Below are 14864 nucleotides of genomic sequence, written 5' to 3'. Positions count from 1 at the left end.
TGCAGCTTCCTCGCAGCTGCACAGGAAACCATCTGACATCCTGAACTAGGCGACCCTCATCTGTTCAAAATAACAACAATCCGAAGCGCTAAGGGCTACTTTGTGACATGTAAGACATGGGAGCAACACGGCTGGACGAGTCCCTGAGTGATGACATCATTTCCAAACCACGACATCAGTCACAAGGGTAGAGGATGGATAAAAACAAGTATGAGTTGGAAAATGGTGTTAGATGTAAATATAAACGGAATACAATGATTTGCAAATCCTTTTCAAGCCATATTCAGTTGAATATGCTACAAAGACAACATATTTGATGTTCAAACTCATAAACTTTGTTTTTTTTTGCAAATAATAATTAACTTAGGATTTCATGATTGCAACAATGTAAATAATCAAATGTATTTCTAATGTATTTACTTGTTCTTATGCTATCTGAACTCACTATGTTCTCTGCTGGCTGTACATATCCTACTAAAGGACTCCGGCTTATTAGTGATTCCCAAAGCCCAAAAAAAGTCTGCGGGCTACAGAGCGTTTTCCGTTCGGGCTCCAGTACTCTGGAATGCCCTCCCGATAACAGTTCGAGATGCTACCTCAGTAGAAGCATTTAAGTCTCACCTTAAAACTTATTTGTATACTCTAGCCTTTAAATAGACTCCCTTTTTAGACCAGTTGATCTGCCGTTTCTTTTCTTTTTTTTTATGTCCCACTCTCCCTTGTGGAGGGGGTCCGGTCCGATCCGGTGGCCATGTACTGCTCGCCTGTGTATCGGCTGGGGACATCTCTGCGCTGCTGATCCGCCTCCGCTTGGGATGGTTTCCTGCTGGCTCCGCTGTGAACGGGACTCTCGCTGCTGTGTTGGATCCGCTTTGGACTGGACTCTCTTGACTGTGTTGGATCCATTATGGATTGAACTTTCACAGTATCATGTTAGACCCGCTCGACATCCATTGCTTTCCTCCTCTCCAAGGTTCTCATAGTCATCATTGTCACCGACGTCCCACTGGGTGTGAGTTTTCCTTGCCCTTATGTGGGCCTACCGAGGATGTCGTAGTGGTTTGTGCAGCCCTTTGAGACACTAGTGATTTAGGGCTATATAAGTAAACATTGATTGATTGATTGATAAGTCAGACCTACACTGTTTCAATGTCCATTTCTCTGTTGATGCATTTGTTGATGACTGAAGTTCTGATATCAACCAAAGCTCCTCATCCCACCCCCCGGATTGTAAATAATGTCAATAATTCAATGTATATACTATGATGATTAACTTGTGTGATGACTGTTTTATGTTGATAGTATATATTTGTACCATCAATCAATCAATCAATGTTTACTTATATAGCCCTAAATCACTAGTGTCTCAAAGGGCTGCACAAACCACTACGACATCCTCGGTAGGCCCACATAAGGGCAAGGAAAACTCACACCCAGTGGGACGTCGGTGACAATGATGACTATGAGAACCTTGGAGAGGAGGAAAGCAATGGATGTCGAGCGGGTCTAACATGATACTGTGAAAGTTCAATCCATAATGGATCCAACACAGTCACGAGAGTCCAGTCCAAAGCGGATCCAACACAGCAGCAAGAGTCCCGTTCACAGCGGAGCCAGCTGGAAGGAAACCATCCCAAGCGGAGGCGGATCAGCAGCGCAGAGATGTCCCCAGCCGATACACAGGCGAGCAGTACATGGCCACCGGATCGGACCGGACCCCCTCCACAAGGGAGGGGGGGGACATAGGAGAAAAAGAAAAGAAGCGGCAGATCAACTGGTCTAAAAAGGGAGTCTATCTAAAGGCTAGAGTATACAAATGAGTTTTAAGGTGAGACTTAAATGCTTCTACTGAGGTGGCATCTCGAACTGTTACCGGGAGGGCATTCCAGAGTACTAGAGCCCGAACGGAAAACGCTCTATAGCCCGCAGACTTTTTTTGGGCTTTGGGAATCACTAATAAGCCGGAGTCCTTTGAAGGCAGATTTCTTGCCGGGACATATGGTACAATACAATCGGCAAGATAGGATGGAGCTAGACCGTGTAGTATTTTATACGTAAGTAGTAAAACCTTAAAGTCACATCTTAAGTGCACAGGAAGCCAGTGCAGGTGAGCCAGTATAGGTATATATGTATGTATATATGTATATAAAGGTATATACAGTATAGGTATGTATATATGTATATAAAAGGTATATACAGTATAGGTATATATGTATGTATATATGTATATAAAGGTATATACAGTATAGGTATATATGTATGTATATATGTATATAAAGGTATATACAGTATAGGTATATATGTATGTATATATGTATATAAAGGTATATACAGTATAGGTATATATGTATGTATATATGTATATAAAGGTATATACAGTACAGGTATATATGTATGTATTTATGTATATAAAGGTATATACAGTATAGGTATATATGTATGTATATATGTATATAAAGGTATATACAGTACAGGCGTAATGTGATCAAACTTTCTTGTTCTTGTCAAAAGTCTAGCAGCCGCATTTTGTACCAACTGTAATCTTTTAATGCTAGACATGGGGAGACCCCAAAATAATACGTTACAGTAGTCGAGGCGAGACGTAACAAACGCATGGATAATGATCTCAGCGTCTTTAGTGGACAGAATGGAGCGAATTTTAGCGATATTACGGAGATGAAAGAAGGCCGTTTTAGTAACGCTTTTAATGTGTGCCTCAAAGGAGAGAGTTGGGTCGAAGATAATACCCAGATTCTTTACCGTGTCGCCTTGTTTAATTGTTTGGTTGTCAAATGAGTTGATTAACGTGGACCCCGACTTAAACAAGTTGAAAAACTTATTGGGGTGTTACCATTTAGTGGTCAATTGTACTGAATATGTACTGTACTGTGCAATCTACTAATAAAAGTTTCAATCAATCAATCATGCATATGTGACAATAACATTTAAGGCTTTTAGAGAGTGCAGTGCACAACTGCACACACAACAGCTGTAAATATACTCCTAACCTCTTAACCACGCCCCCCAACCACGCCCCCCACCTCCCGAAATCGGAGGTCTCAAGGTTGGCAAGTATGCCTATCCCTCTTTAAAGTCCTACTGAAAGCCACTACTAGCCACCACGCAGTCTGATAGTTTATATATCAATGATGAAATATTAACATTGCAACACATGCCAATGCGGCCTTTTTAGTTTACTAAATTGCAATTTTAAATTTCCCGCGAAGTTTCCTGATGAAAACGTCGCGGAATGATGACGCTTATATTGGTTGGAGCAGACATTTTATCCCAGCACCACTCACGGCTAAAAGTCGTCTGCTTTAAACGCATAATTACACAGTATTCTGGACATCTGTGTTGCTGAATCTTTTGCAATTTGTTCAATTAATAATGGAGACGTCAAAGAAAAATGCTGTTGGTGGAAAGCGGTGGATCGCAGCTGCCTTTAGCAACCAAAACACAGCCGGTGTTTCTTTGTTTGTTGTGAAGCTTTACTATGGAACAGAGCGGTCAAGCAAACATGTTTCTCTACCACATGTCAACCGGCAGGTTTCGGTGAGAAAATTGTGGTAATAAGTCGGCTCTTACCGGAGACATGAGCGGAGCTCGCGTCATCCTGCAGCTGTCAACGAGGCAGCTGCGACTTTCTTGGCTCCTCCATGGCTTCAATCAGAAACACTGGCGGTCACCACACCCCTCCGACTTTCAGGTATGACTTTATAACCTCACTAAAACACTAGTAACACAATAAACAGATAAGGAATTTTCCAGAATTATCCTAATAAATGTGTCTTTTTTTTTGGAAGCGGTTTAGCTCGGTTGGTAGAGTGGCCGTGCCAGCAACTTGAGGGTTGCAGGTTCGATTCCCGCTTCCGCCATCCTAGTCACTGCCGTCGTGTCCTTGGGCTAGACACTTTACCCACCTGCTTCCAGTGCCACCCACACTGGTTTGTATGTAACTTAGATATTGGGTTTCACTATGTAAAGTGCTTTGAGTCACTAGAGAAAAAGCGCTATATAAATATAATTCACTTCACTTTTCTAACTTTTCTCATCCACGAATCTTTCATCCTTGCTCAAATTAATGGGGAAATCGTCGCTTTCTCGGTCCGAATCGCTCTTGCTGCTGGTGGCCATGATTATGTAAGGAGCTCCACAACCCGTGACGTCACGCGCACATCGTCTGCTACTTCCGGTACAGGCAAGGCTTTTTTATTAGCGACCAAAAGTTGCAAACTTTATCATCGATGTTCTCTACTAAATCCTTTCAGCAAAAATATGGCAATATGGCGAAATGATGAAGTATGACACATAGAATGGACCTGCTATCCCCGTTTACATAAGAACATCTCATTTCAGTAGGCCTTTAATATTAAACAGACTACACTGAACTAGTCCCAGAAAGTGTAGTAAATACACATTTCAGCAGAAATATACACAGATTAATCATTAACTACGCACAGTACTTTTTTATATAGTTGACACTGTTGGTGCAGTTGGCATTAGCTTCATCATATATAACGCATTGAGAAGACACATATCATCCAAATATACCCTTCAAACATGTTTAAACACTATAAAGATACACTCAGGGGTAAAAATAATTCACTTAAAGACACTTTTACCTGAGAAGTGAGATGTTTGAGTATAGACACACGTGGTCTGTAATGACTGCAAGGAGGAAGTCAGGTGTCCACTAGTGTAGTTCCCAGCACAACGCGCCCCCTGCTGGAGCCCGCCAGTACTACAATGGCTCTTATTAAACATCAGCTCCATATAATACGAATTACTGGGATTTAAAGGCCTACTGAAATTAGATTTTCTTTTTCTTATTTATCTAAATATAATTCACTTCACGTATTCAAACGGGGATAGCAGGTCCATTCTATGTGTCATACTTGATCATTTCGCGATATTGCCATATTTTTGCTGAAAGGATTTAGTAGAGAACATCCACGATAAAGTTTGCAACTTTTGGTCGCTAATAAAAAAGCCTTGCCTGTACCGGAAGTAGCAGACGATGTGCGCGTGACGTCACGGGTTGTGGAGCTCCTCACATCTGAATGTTGTTAACAATCATGGCCACCAGCAGCGAGAGCGATTCGGACCGAGAAAGCGACAAATTCCCCATTAATTTGAGCGAGGATGAAAGATTCCTGGATGAGGAAAGTTAGAGTGAAGGACTAGGGGAAAAACGGAAAAAAAGACAGGGCAGTGGGAGCGATTCAGATGTTATTAGACCCATTTACTAGGATAATTCTGGAAAATCCCTTATCAATCAATCAATGTTTACTTATATAGCCCTAAATCACTAGTGTCTCAAAGGGCTGCACAAACCACAACACAAACCACTACGACATCCTCGGTAGGCCCACATAAGGGCAAGGAAAACTCCCACCCAGTGGGACGTCGGTGACAATGATGACTATGAGAACCTTGGAGAGGAGGAAAGCAATGGATGTCGAGCGGGTCTAACATGATACTGTGAAAGTTCAATCCATAACGGACCCACACAGTCGCGAGAGTCCATTATCTGCTTATTGTGTTACTAGTGTTTTAGTGAGATTATATGGTCGTACCTGAAAGTCGGAGGGGTGTGGCCACGGGTGTGGTGACCGCCAGTGTCTCTGATGGAAGCTACATTTCTCGACGAGGCAAGGCAGCCGGGTTTTTTTTTTTTCCCCCTCCCTCCACGGTATAAGCATCCGACGGTTGGGGGCGCTAAAAAAACGATAAACAGAAAGGCGTTTAATTTGCCAAAATTCACCCATTTAGAGTTCGGAAATCGGTTAAAAAAATAGATGGTCTTTTTTCTGCACCATCAAGGTATATATTGACGCTTACATAGGTCTGCTGATAATGTTCCCCTTTAAAGTAATTTTGATAGTAGGCTATTATAGCTAATATAGACACTTACATCATGTGTTGCCTTCATTACAACACTTATATAAGACTTTTAAAGTATTTTTGATAGTAGGTTAATAAAACTAATATAGACACTGTGTTGCCTTCATAATAATACTTAAATACAACTTTTAAAGTATTTTTGATAATAGGCTATTATAGCTAATATAGACACTTACATCATGTGTTGCCTTCATTATAACACTTATATAAGACTTTTAAAGTCATTTTGATAGTAGGCTAATATAGACACTTACATCATGTGTTGCCTTCATTATAAGACTTCAATAAGACTTTTTAAGTCATTTTAATAGTAGGCTATTATAGCTAATATAAACACATCATGTGTTGTCTTCATTATAAGACTTCAATAAGACTTTTAAAGATATATTTTTAAGATTGCAAATACAAAATGCCATAATAATACAATTAAAGAGCTTTCTCTGATACTTTAATGGCTGTGATCTACTCGTGCAGAGTACAGCAACCCGCCGCTCTAGAGCGCCGCCCTGGACCTCTATTGGAGGAAAAAGATGAAGACAAAAAATTATTATTGTTTTAATATATTTTATTTTGGAAGACAAACATGACACAAACCTTCCTAATTGTTAGAAATCCCACAGTTTATATTAAACATGCTTCAATGATGGGAGGGTTTGGCGAGTGCCGTTTTGTCCTACTAATTTCAACAATCCTCGAACGCATCATAGTTTGTTTACGTGATCAACTTTCTCCAATGCTGCCAAAAAAGACATGTTTTATGCCACTACTTCTTTGTCTCATTTTGTCCACCAAACGTTTTATGCTGTGCGTGAATGCACAAGGGTGAGCTTTGTTAATATTAGTGGCTTGTTGGAGTGCTAATCAGGCATATTTACTCACTGGATGACTGCAAGCTAATGCTATTTAGGCTAGCTGTATATACATGTTGTCTTCATTTTAAAACTTATATAAGACTTTTAAAGTTATTTTGATAGTAGGCTAATACAACTAAAATAGACACTTACTGTGTTGCCTTCATTATAAGACTTAAATACGACTTTTAAAGTCATTTTGATAGTAGGCTATTATGGCTAATATAGACACTTACGTCATGTGTTGCCTTCATTATAAGACTTAAATAAGACGTTTAAAGTTCTTTTGATAGTAGGCTAATATAAACACTTACATCATGTGTTGCCTTCATTATAAAACGTATATAAGACGTTTAAAGTATTTTCGATAGTAGGCTAATAAAACTAATATAGACACTTATGTCATGTGTTGCCTTTATTATAGCACTTATATAAGACTTTTAAAGTCCTTTTGATAGTAGGCTAATATAACTAATATAAACACTTACATCATGTGCTGTCTTTATTACAAGACTTCAATGAGAGTTTTAAAGTCATTTTGATAGTAGGCTATTATAGCTTATATAGACACTTACATCATGTGTTGCCTTCATTACAACACGTATATAAGACTTTTAAAGTACTTGTGATAGTAGGCTAATAAAACTAATATAGACACTTACATCATGTGTTGCCTTAATTATAACACTCATATAAAACTTTTAAAGTCCTTTTGATAGTAGGCTAATATAGCTAATATAGACACTTACGTCATCTGTTGCCTTCATTATATTACTTATATAAGACTTTTAAAGTATTTTTGATAGTAGGCTATTATAGCTAATATAGACACTTACGTCATCTGTTGCCTTCATTATATTACTTATATAAGACTTTTAAAGTATTTTTGATAGTAGGCTAATAAAACTAATATAGACACTTACATCATGTGTTGCCTTAATTATAACACTCATATAAGACTTTTAAAGTCCTTTTGATAGTAGGCTAATATAGCTAATATAGACACGTCATCTGTTGCCTTCATTATATTACTTATATAAGACTTTTAAAGTATTTTTGATAGTAGGCTAATAAAACTAATATAGACACTTACATCATGTGTTGCCTTAATTATAACACTCATATAAGACTTTTAAAGTCCTTTTGATAGTAGGCTATTACAGCTAATATAGACACTTACATTATGTGTTGTCTTCATTACAACACTTATATAAGACTTTTAAAGTATTTTGATAGTAGGCTATTATAGCTAATATAGACACTTACGTCATCTGTTGCCTTCATTATATTACTTATATAAGACTTTTAAAGTATTTTTGATAGTAGGCTAATAAAACTAATATAGACACTTACATCATGTGTTGCCTTTATTATAACACTTATATAAGACTTATGAAGTCATTTTGATAGTAGGCTGTGGTTGTGGCCTGTGCAGCCCTTTGAGACACGTGTGATTTAGGGCTATAAAAGTAAACTTTGATTGATTGACTGATTACAGCTAATATAGACACTTACGTTGCCTTCATTATAAGACTTATATACGGCTTTTTATTTTTTGCGGTACCAGATTGTTTTTTTTTTGTATTTTTGGTCCAATATGCCTCTTTCAACGTTTTGGGTTGCCGACCCCTGTACTGGTGCCTCAAATAACAAACATCCTGTCACATTGACAGCCCAACTAAAAAAACATTAAAAAAAATAAAATTAAGTCCAGACTGAGTCATAATAAAGCCAATTAGTATGATTGCATCAAGAGTTTGCAGAGACATTCATATTGATCAAATAGATTCTTTTTATCAGCAACTAAGAGTGTAAATCGATCATGTTTCTCATTTCGGAAATGAATCATGACTTGGCTGGGTTGTAAATGGCGCTGATTTTTACATCTTGCATTGTTGAGGCCATGGATGGCTGCCCGGGTCCCTCAGCTGCGTGGCACTGAGGCATAAACAAGCCTTCTCTCTGGGGCACATTGCTCCTTTCAGGCCTGACACACTGAACCATTGATCAGAGGCCCCCTGCTGCCTTTTCTCTGCAGCAACTCAAGCACTAATGAAATATCTTCCATGGGCTTCAAATCCTTGTTATTGTGCTGTGTGTGTGACAGTTACATCATATTAGTCGGTACTAGAAAACATTTCCAAAACAAAAATAAACACTGTTATAAATTATTACATAAGTCAACAACACGCTTTGTATGCGAAATTATTCTCCTTATTAGCTGTAAATAAAATGAAAATAAATATGCAGGGGAATATTTCTGTTTTGCAGATATTATTTTGTTTTTTTGGACTAAGCACTGACTTCATGTTAAAGGCCTACTGAAATGAGATTTTTTTTTAATTTAAACGGGGATAGCAGCTCCATTCTATGTGTCATACTTCATCATTTTGCGATATTGACATATTTTTGCTGAAAGGATTTAGTAGAGAACATCCACGATAAAGTTTGCAACTTTTGGTCGCTGATAAAAAAGCCTTGCCTGTACCGGAAGTAGCAGACGATGTGTGTGTGACGTCACGGGTTGTGGAGCTCCTCAAATCCTCACAATCTTTACAATCATGGCCACCAGCAGCGAGAGCGATTCGCACCAAAAAAAGCGACAATTTCCCCATTAATTTGAGCGAGGATGAAAGATTTGTGGATGAGGAAAGTGAGAGTGAAGGACTAGAAAGAAAAAAAAAGGCGAGTGCAGTGGGAGCGATTCAGATGTTATTTTTTTATTTTTTTTTGTCCTGTCCAGCTTCTCAGGCAAATCATATAGTTGATGTAGATGCCCATATCGGCTGTTCAGATTTACTTTACAAAAGAGAAGTGTAAGATACTTCTCTTGTTGTCTTATTTGAATGTGGCTTTATTAAATGTATTTATATTATCATTTGGTGCAGCCGGGCCGGAGCAGGAGGGGATAGAAAGAGAAAAAAAGGAAGACAGAGGGGGAAATTGTGGGGATAAGAGGGGGATTAGACAGAGAGACAAAAACAACAACAGCAAATACAACAATAACAACAACAACAACAATAGAACATCACCAGCACATACATAATATGTACAAATATGATCGTAAAAGTGATAGCAAATAAGCATTTAGTGAAATAAATAATATATTCAGATTGTACTATCTTACTAAACACATTTACTAGGATAATTCTGGAAAATCCCATATCTGCTTATTGCGTTACTATTGTTTTACTGAGATTATATGGTACCTGAAAGTCAGAGGGGTGTGGTGACCGCCAGTGTCTCGGGTGGGAGGAGTCATTAGTCCGCAGCTGCAGGAGGACGCAAGCTCCGCCCATGTCTACAGTAAGAGCCGACTTATTAGCACAATTTTCTCACCGAAACCTGCCGGTTGACATGTGGTCGGCAACCATATTATGACTGCTCCGTTCCATAGTAAAGCTTCACCTTCGGGAATGTAAACAAGGAAACATCGGCTGTGTTTGTGTTGCTAAAGGCAGCTGCAATACACCGCTTCCCACCTACATCTTTCTTCTTTGACGTCTCCATTATTAATTGAACAAATTGCAAAAGATTCAGCAACACAGATGTCCAGGATACTGTGGAATTATGCGATTAAAGCAGACTACTTATAGCTTGGATCGGGCTGGAACAACATGTCCACCACAACCGGTGACATCACGAGTCATCATACGCGTCATCATTTTGCGACATTTTCAACAAGATACTTCACAGTAAATTTAAAATTTAAATTAAGTAAACTAAAGCGGCCGTATTGGCATGTGTTGCAATGTTAATATTTCATCATTGATAAATTGGCCCTAGTGTGTGAATGTGAGTGTGAATGTTGTCTATCTGTGTTGGCCCTGCGATGAGGTGGCGACTTGTCCAGGGTGTACACCGCCTTCCGCCCGATTATAGCTGAGATAGGTGCCAGTGCCCCCCGCAACCCCCCCAAAAAAGGGAATAAGCGGTAGAAATGGATGGATGGATGGATGGATATATAAACTATTCGACTGCGTGGTCGGTAGTAGTGGCTTTCAGTAGGACTTTAACTACCCTTAAGGTGCACTTCGCCTATTTGCCACAAGAGGACAGTGTTACGCTGCTTAACACTTCCACCTGCTGCACCTTCCAAACATTTAGTGCAGTGTCTATCTGTGGTGGCCCTGTGAGGAGGTAGCAACTTGTCCAGGGTGTATGCCGCCTTCCGCCCGATTGTAGCTGAGAAAGGCACCAGCGCCCCCTGCAACCCCAAAGGGAATAAGCGGTAGAAAAGGATGGATGGATGGGTTCTCAAATGGAGGTACTTGAAGGTATGCCAAGGGGTATGTGAGATTTTTTTTAAATATTCTAAAAATAGCAATAAATCGTTGATAAATATATTTAGTGAATAATACTTCAACAAAATATGAATGTAAGTTCATAAAGTGTGAAAAGAAATGCAACAATGCAATATTCAGTGTTGACAGCTAGATTTTTTGTGGACATGTTCCATAAATATTGATGTTAAAGATTTCTTTTTTTGTGAAGAAATGTTTAGAAGTAAGTTGATGAATCCAGATGGATCTCTATTACAATCCCCAAAGAGGGCACTTTAAGTTGATGATTACTTCTATGTGGAGAAATCTGCATTTATCATTAATCACTTGTTTATTTTTCAGCAAGTTTTTATTTATTTTTATATCTTTTTTTCCAAATAGTTGAAGAAAGACCACTACAAATTAACAATATTTTGCACTGTTATACAATTTAATAAATCAGAAAGTGATGACATAGTGCTGTATTTTACTTCTTTATCTCTTTTTTCTCAAACATGCTTTACTCTGATTAGGGGGTACTTGAATTAAAAACATGTTGACAGGGGGTACATCACTGAAAAAAGGTTGAGAACCACTGATTTAGTGTACCAGGGGACTGGACAAACAAGTTGCCTCTATATCAAAACCCGGGCAAATATTTTGACCCGGGGGCCACGTTAACAGAAAAAATGTGTCTATCGGGGCCAATGTGTGTGTTTCCCACCCAGGCCTTCAGTGATGTCTGACTTCAATCATCACTTCTCTAAACACCTGAACTGATTTCAACACATGTTAGCGGTTTCTGAATGTTTTAGAGCAGGGGTCAGCGGGCACCAGGTCGCCCGTAAGGACCAGATGAGTCGCCCGCTGGCCTGTTCTAAAAATAGCTCAAATAGCAGCACTTACCAGTGAGCTGCCTCAATTTTTTAAATAGTATTTATTTACTAGCAAGCTGGTCTCGCTTTGCTCGACATTTTTAATTCGAAGAGAGACAAAACTCAAATAGAATTTGAAAATCCAAGAAAATATTTTAAAGACTTGGTCTTCACTTGTTTAAATAAATTCTTTTTTTTTTTTTTTACTATACTTTCAGAAAAAACATTTTAGAGACATGCACCTGGGGATAAGTTGATTGGCAACACTAAATGGTCCCTAGTGTGTGAATGTGAGTGTGAATGTTGTCTGTCTATCTGTGTTGGCCCTGTGATGAGGTGGCGACTTGTCCAGGGTGTACCCCGCCTTCCGCCCGATTGTAGCTGAGATAGGCGCCAGCGCCCTCCGCGACCCCGAAAGGGAATAAGCGGTAGAAAATGGATGGATGGATGAATTTTAGAGAAAAAATACAACCTTTAAAATGATTTTAGGATTTTTAAACACATATACCTTTTAAATTCCTTCCTCTTTTTTCCTGAAATTTTAAATCAATGTTCAAGTAATTTTCTTTTTATTTTATTGTAAAGAATAATAAATACATTTTAATTAAATTTTTCATTTTGCTTCTGTTTGTTCGACGAAGAATATTTGTGAAATATTTCTTGAAATTTATGATTAAAATTCCCAAAAATATTCTGGCAAATCTGGAAAATCTGTGGAATCAAATTCAAATCTTATTTCAAAGTCTTTTGAATTTGTTTTAAAAAAAAAAAAAATCTGGAAAATCTAGAAGAAATAATGATTTGTCTTTGTTAGAAATATAGCTTGGTCCAATTTGTTATATATTCTAACAAAGTGCAGATTGGATTTTAACCTATTTAAAACATGTCATCAAAATTCTAAAATTAATCTTAATCAGGAAAAAATACTAATGATGTTCCATAAATTATTTAAATTTTTTCAAAAAGATTCGAATTAGCTAATTTTTCTCTTCATTTTTTTCGGTTGAATTTTTAATTTTAAAGAGTTGAAATTGAAGATAAACTATGTTTCAAAATTAAATTTTCTTTTTGTCGTGTTTTCTGCTCTTTTAAACCGTTCAATTATGTGTTTTTTTTCATCATTTATTCCCTACAAAAAAACCTTCCGTAAAAGGAAAAAAAATGTACGACGGAATGACAGACAGAAATACCCATATATATATATATATATATATATATATAAATATATATATATATATATATATATATATATGTATATATATATACATGTATTTAATAAAAGGTAAATTGAGCAAATTGGCTATTTCTGGCATTTTATTTAAGTGTGTATCAAACTGGTAGCCCTTTGTATTAATCAGTACCCAAGAAGTAGCTCTTGGAGCCTTGATCAGTTGACTCAATTGTTAGCGACTTATTTACTTATTTGAATGCATTAAAAAAAAACTATCAAATGTGTTCTTGTCCTACAAGCGGATTGTGAATGATAAACAGCACATCGCTTTCTAACCTGTGCACATTTCCAGTATGACTGCTCTAATAACATGGTCAAAATTCAGAAGCGTTATTCCAGTGACGTAGAATCTACGGAAACTACCGAAGACATTCGGAGCGGAATATTCAAAATGGTTGACTGAATTTGTGTCATTCTGTGATGTTTGGATATTTTCACATACTTTGCTACTTGTAAATAGTTGGCTATGGTTTAATGGATACAATGAAACACAATAAGCATGCAAAGTCAACTTGTTTTTCCACTGGTGCTGTAAAGATGTTAGACGAATTATGTATAAATTATCACACAACTTTTATGCTTAAGGGCCGTTGCTATAATTATTGTCAATTGTGCTGAAGTGGTATTTTTTCTTTGTCTGTGCAGAGCTTGCAATCCCAGTCTGGTATTAGTGTTTGTGTCCAGAAACGGCCTGCTGACTGCCAAGGCCGAACACCGCCGTGATACAGACAGAGCAGAGACAAGGCGATATCACCAGCACCAACACATTTGCGTTTTTGTATAATCATATATTGTGTCCAACTGGAGTTGTCGAGATTACCCCCTTCCCTCAGCGACAACTTCAGTGATGTAAATAGGGACCTCTCAAATAAATAGAGGAAGCGCGCAGGCTGGACTTTTAGAACATAGTTTGGATCTGTAACTAGAATACAGCCCAAAACACGTGTCTCCCCATTGAGCTAAATTGAACTCTGTCTACGCAGGATTCCTTGCTTCTTGTCTGTTTAATATCAGTGTTTGAACCTTACAAAAAACAACAAAACCAACCCAAACACCCCTATCATCAGTTTAACTGTAATAAAATAATTCAATACAATCCGTAAAATATGATCTGATTGCTGGTTGAGGGTTTAAGAGCAGCATTTGGCTCTATTTTCATCAAACACTCATATTGAATTAAAATAATAAGGGAACAATTGTATTATTTGCATCACATAAAATGAAATTATCACTACATGAAAATGTGTATTAAAAATATATATATATATATATATATATATATATATAAACAATATATTTGCATGTGTTTGTACCATTCTGCTTACATTTTGGCCAGCAGGGGGCAGCAAATGATCAGAACTACTTCAGAAATATTCACTGTTGCTACTTACAGGACTGAAGGGGAAAAGTACCCATCCATCCATCCATTTTCTACCGCTTATTCCCTTTGGGGTCGCGGGGGGCGCTGATGCCTATCTCAGCTACAATCGGGCAGACGGCGGAGTACACCCTGGACAAGTCACCACCTCATCGCAGGGCCAACACACAGACAACATTCACACTCACATTCACACACTAGGGCCCATTTAGTGTTGCCTTATTTTTTAATCAAGTGAAGTGAAGTGAATTATATTTATATAGCGCATTTCTCTAGTGACTCAAAGCGCTTTACATAGTGAAACCCAATATCTAAGTTACATTTAAAGCAGTGTGGGTGGCACTGGGAGCAGGTGGGTAA

Source organism: Nerophis ophidion, linkage group LG16, assembly GCF_033978795.1.
Source record: "Nerophis ophidion isolate RoL-2023_Sa linkage group LG16, RoL_Noph_v1.0, whole genome shotgun sequence".
NCBI classification, from domain to species: Eukaryota; Metazoa; Chordata; class Actinopteri; order Syngnathiformes; family Syngnathidae; genus Nerophis; species Nerophis ophidion.
The sequence above is the reverse complement of the archived record's forward strand: the minus strand, read 5'-3'. Positions refer to the sequence as shown.